The sequence below is a fragment of the Heloderma suspectum genome, chromosome 2 (genome assembly GCF_057233095.1).
Source record: "Heloderma suspectum isolate Gila_16-S chromosome 2, 16-S_ref, whole genome shotgun sequence".
Lineage (NCBI taxonomy): Eukaryota > Metazoa > Chordata > Lepidosauria > Squamata > Helodermatidae > Heloderma > Heloderma suspectum.
The window spans coordinates 52,876,246-52,882,245 of NC_139459.1; positions in this window are offsets into that span (position 1 = coordinate 52,876,246).

Sequence of the window (6,000 nt, forward strand, 5' to 3'; positions counted from 1 at the left end):
CGCTAAAGCCTTTGATTGTGTGGATCACAACAAACTGTGGCAAATTCTGAAAGTGATGGGAGTACCAGACCACCTTACCTGTCTCCTGAGAAACCTGTACAAGGGTCAAGAAGCAACAGTAAGAACCAGACATGGAACAACCGATTGGTTCAAAATTGGGAAAGGAGTACGACAAGGCTGCATATTGTCACCCTGCTTATTTAACTTATATGCAGAGTACATCATGAGAAATGCCGGGTTGGATGAATCAGAGGTCGGAATTAAGATTGCTGGGAGAATTATCAACAACCTCCGATATGCAGACGATACCACCCTAATGGCAGAAAGCGAAGAGGATCTCAAGAGCCTCTTGTTGAGGGTGAAAGAGGAGAGTGCAAAAGCTGGTTTGAAACTCAACATTAAAAAAACTAAGATCATGTCATCTGGCCCCATCACTTCCTGGCATATAGAAGGGGAAGAAATGGAAGCAGTGACAGATCTTACTTTCTTGGGCTCCAAGATCACCGCAGACGGTGACTGTAGCCATGAAATTAAAAGACGCTTGCTCCTTGGGAGGAAAGCTATGGCCAACCTAGACAGCATAGTAAGAAGCAGAGACATCACCTTGCCGACAAAGGTCCGTCTAATCAAAGCTATGGTTTTCCCAGTAGTAATGTATGGCTGTGAGAGCTGGACTATAAGGAAGGCTGAGCGCCGAAGAATTGATGCTTTCGAACTGTGGTGCTGGAGAAGACTCTTACGAGTCCCCTGGACTGCAAGGAGGTCAAATCAGTCAATCCTAAAGGAAATCAACCCTGAGTGCTCATTGGAAGGACAGATAATGAAGCTGAAGCTCCAATATTTTGGCCACCTAATGCGAAGAGAAAACTCCCTGGAAAAGACCCTGATGCTGGGAAAGACTGAAGGCAAAAGGAGAAGGGGACGGCAGAGGATGAGATGGCTAGATAGCATCACGGATGCAATGAATATGAACTTGAGCACGCTCCGGGAGAGAGAGCAGGACAGGAAGGCCTGGCGTGCTATGGTCCATGGGGTCACGAAGAGTCGGACACGACTGAACGACTGAACAACAACAACAAAATTACAAAGCAACTAACTAGCTTTGGAGTTTCTTAGAACTCTTCCTCGTGGTAGAAAAAATGGAGAAAGGGCAGGGATAGAAAAAGAGTTTTGCATTAATGCAAAAAGAGTTTGCATCAAAGACAGGGCTGCCTATCTTTAAAATTTAATAGAATTATCCAAATCCTATTTGCAGAACAGTGGAGGCTGGTGGCTCCAATGTCAGCGAGGTGGTAAATCCGCTCTTGGTTTCAGTCAGAACTCCAGAGGAGCTGTCCAAGATGCGAAGCAAAGCATTCTGACTGGTTCTGGCTGAAACCCGAACCGGATTCATCATCCCACTGACACTGGAGCCACCAGCCTCCACTGTGTCAGAGTAAAGGCAGCCCCATGACCCAAACACACGTGGCCATCGCTCTGATTCGTCACTCCCTTGCAGAAGGAGGGTGCATTAGACAGCAGCTGTAGACTCAGGCTGCCATCCTCTCTGTGGTGGCAGGGAAGCTCTGATGTCGGAGGCTCTGAAGCAGCCTTCCCCATCCTGGTGCCTGCCAGATGTTTTGGACGTCAACTCCCATCAGCCCCAGCATGCCCAGCCAATGGCCAGGAATGCTGGGAAATGTAGTCCAAAATATCTGGAGGGCACCAGGTTGGGGAAGCCTGCTCTGAGGTATCCCAAGCCCTGCCTGTCTGATGCTGGCAGGGTGGGATTGAGGGACAAAGGCACTTTTATTTTTCTCTCTCCTCCCCTGCCTTTTTAAGGTGAGCTCCCTCCTACTGAAACCAATGAGAGGGAATTCATCCATGTCACCTCCAGGGCTGGTGTAGATCTGCAGGTCATCTGCGGGTGTGGCTGGGTACCAGGAGAAGCACATGCTCTTGGCACCCCTTGGCATGCCTCCTGTTCCCCTGGTGGAGTTCCGACATCGGAGAGGAACCCGCCTTGGAGGTTTCCAAGGTGACTGGGAAGGGGGTTCCAGGGTTGGATCTCCCCCCACCAAGGGTGGACCTTTCTCTCTGCCACTGGTACAGCTAGCTAAGTTTAGACCCTGGATATCATGACCTTACAGGGCACGGAGCTTTAGAGGGCCGTGGGTATTACTTCAGTTGTGACATACACATTAACGTTTCTTTTCCCCCTGCTCCACCATTCCATACTTCACAAACTGGTTCTACATTCCTGAGATATAAAGAGAAAGAAAAGAATGTCAGCTGTTTTCCAGAAATAAATATTCTGAGCACATGAAGTTTTTGTATTTCACACTCATGACCAATTGGCTGCTCCCTAACTTTAGTACATTTACAAAGAAGAAGAAAAGATGGTGTGGTGAGCAGCATCAGCCCTGGTGGGCCCCAGCCTGCCTGTGCCAGGCCCAGCGGTGATGCGGGGCCTGTTTGCACTCTCTCCATCACATACTACTCTCTGGCTGGTAATTTGGGGGCCCTCTGGGCTGAAGGTGCCCTGGACATTCGCCCAAAGGCCCAACCCTAGCAGTACCACTGCTCTCCATCCTTTGGAGCTTCCTTTGGAGGCAGCATTTCTTATGGTCCCTTGGATGCTAGGGTGGCCACTTATGAAAGAGGACACAGATCACCAAAACAGAGGACAAAAGAAGATAGTGGTGTGCATATTATTGACACATACTAATTTATACATATAGATGCAAATTTAGAAATAAGTATTGTAATTTAAATAGAAATGCAATATGTCTCACCATACTGTGGAAGACTGTGACCAAGTGATCTGTGTGCTTACCTGTCCAGCTTGTTGCTAAGTGCTGATGGGCAACAGTTCTTATGGTTAATCTTTAAACTGGTTCATTATCTGGAATTGGACAGGACAGCCTTTCAAATAGAAGGTGCCTTCAAACAAAGGACTGTCCTCCGTAAAAGAGGACACATGGCCACCCTATTACCCAGGGACCATTGGACTACAACATCCAAATGCAGTTTGCCATATCTGATAACACCGTGGGAAGCAACATGCTGCAATTATACTTAGCATTTATGAAATATTATTTTGCCTGCACATATAGTGTCTTAATGTGTTCAAAGTGCTTCACCTACATTAACAAGTCATGGTAAGGATTAAAATGAGATAAAGTAAGATAGTATTATCCAGGAAAATCAATATATCAATCTTTTCTCACAACCATATGTGCATATTGTTATGGTATTATTTATCAGTTTCAGGTTGTGTAGTGGGTTACAATGGAAGATAACAAAGAGTATGTAAGGATTTCTTCTTCTGTTTTTTTCACTTAGTATAGTGCTATTATGAGAGGTATGCATATATGGGAAAGAGACAGCTTTTGGGGTGCAGGGGAGTTTAAGGGCTGCAAGAGGTTAGTACTATGCTGAAGGGGGCTTAAGTGCGGGTAAAGCTATAAGGTTTAAGGGGGCAAGCAGAGAAACACAGAGGCACAGGTCCATTGTATTAGAAGCTTATTAGAAGCAATACATATATTGACAAGAGATGTTGCATGGATCTTTAAATTCTGGACAACAAAAGCCCTACTTGCAAACATGTATATCGTGTCACAGATGATTTCTCCTTAACTACTCATTCCATTAGCTCCTTTTATAAGGTCACAACAAAAATAATTTTTCAGTAGAGTAGTCCACTACCTGTCTTTTCCATATTCACTGTGACAGCATTTTCTGCACAACATGAAGTCATCCATGGCTTTTATATGATACTGTAAGGCCCCAGGCCTGAACCAAGCTATCAGTAGTTTTAGAGGGGCTTAGATGCCCCGTAATGCTCTCTGGCTTTGGTTCAGAAGGCTGCTGTTTTCCCTAACAGGCCTCTTGGTTTACCAAGATGAGTGAAAGAGTGATAAGGCCGAGAGAGCAGCCTCAGTGCATTCCATACTAACAAGCTAGAGGGGATTTTATCAAGATGTGCCTGGGAAGTGAGGCTTGTTTGTCTTAAAGCTGCAGGTGTCTGTAGTGAGAAAGCTCTGACTGTGTCCCTTCTGACCAAATACTGTGAGTCTATGCTGGGAATGAATGCTAATTTATGCTCGCTGTTGTCATGCTGCCTCACTGCTGACATGTATGGTATAAAACCCATTTTACCCCATGGCTCTGGGCTCAGAGAAGCTATCTGATCCAACCATTGGGTACGCCTGTGTGCTGATTGTATTCAATAAAGTATCTCCTTGTAAGTAAACCTGGATTTGATTTATCACTATCTTGGCACCTCTAAATTAAGAGTTCGAAGCCTACTGCAGGGGGCAATACAATTGGCGCAGTGAACAGGGTGCCAAGAATACTGCTATGTTCAGATTCCAAGGGAAGGAGGATGCGGGTGTAGGATGTGGGTGTTGGCTAGTTAAACCGGCTCCCAGGCTGGCCACAGTTGGAGTTGTGAGGTCCGGCTGCAAAGCCATCGGCGATCCTGAACGGACTGGGAGCATGCCCAGAGGCCGAGCAGGACTGCACGCCAGTGGCTCTGGAAGCTGCGTTGGAATCTCTGCAGCTGGAAAAGTGGTCAGCTAAGGAGGTGCAGGGTGCAGGAACTCTGGCATGGTTTGTGCTGACAGCATTGCAAACTGTCAGGCAGAATGAGTCAGAATGAAGAGAGGAAACAGAAAAGCTTAAGGACAGGCTGGGAAAAGAGCAAGATTTAAAGCTGTTAATTAGAGAAACGTTGCAGGACAGCCTGGCCTCTAAAGAGGTGTGGGAGCGTAAGGCTGAAGAAGTAGCCGTTAGACTGATCCGCCGAGCTCGGAAGAATTCTCCGAAGACTGCTGAAGCGAGCAACATCATCACTTTGCCTGATTGGGATGAAATCCCTAGGAAGTGGAAACTGAGGATGAAGACCCAGAAGATGAAGAGGCGGAACGGAGTAAAAGTGAAGAATCAGTGCACCAAGGGCACGGGCTAGACCCCTCTTAGAGTGGAAAGTGCGCCAGAGGACAGTCCCAAGGCAGAAGGAAGCAGAAAGACCACGCTGAAGATCTCCTTCAAGGTAACAGTGTTTAGCTTTGAACTGTTCTAGAATTTCATAGAGCCTGTAGCTACTGACCATCAGCTATATGATTTCTGAACAGTGTAACCATTAAGCTTTTGCTGTGGGATTCCCTGCAATGAAGAAGTCTCACTGATTTGGGTGTCCAGTGTCAGACTGCCTGAGCATGTGCGCTGAAGAGATCGAGAAACCTGACAGCATGTTTCTGGCCAAGCAAAAAACCCAACAAAACACTGCTACTCCCATGCTCCTGCAAGCTGCAAAGAAACTGTGTAAGCTGGGAGACCCAACCTGATTGAGAAGAAAAGAAGATATTGTAGTAGCCGTCTTCAAAAACAGTGAGACTGGCTGGCTGACGCTGTAAGTGATGTTACAACTGCAAACTAAGACTGTTTTCCTGTTTGAGATCCCAGCGGAAAAAAGCTGACCTGAGTTATTTGCCTAACAAGGCAAAGATTCGGTTGCCCTGTACCTCATTGTGTCTTGTTTCGAACCTGGGATTTACAAATACAAACAAACTGTGAAGCTTTACTTTCAAGTCCTGCAAATCATCCCGTCGCCTCCCAAAGCAGATCGATGGCTGCGTAAAGAATGCAAGTATAAGGCGACCCCCATCTCCCTGCAGCGTCCTGAGTTTGGGCACTTCGTTTCTGTGGGCCAGGTTGAGGGAAAAGAAGGGTGTGTGTGTCAAGTTGTGAATCTGTGGCTAGCCTGTCTAGTGATCAATAGCCACAAGAGTTTTTCCCCTCACTCAAGCCTCAGGTCCCTTAGCCCTTGTTTGAGAAGCGCTTAAAAATACAATTGTTGTTCCCTTGCTGTTAAGAGCCGTGCAGTTCAAAATTGCCCTGTAACTGTAAGTTTACTTTTGCAGAAGGGGAGGGGATCATAGACAATTATCTCTCCTTTTCTCCTTGCAAAAGAGATATTTTTGTTGTTTGTAATGTGTTTGAAGTAACGTAGATTTA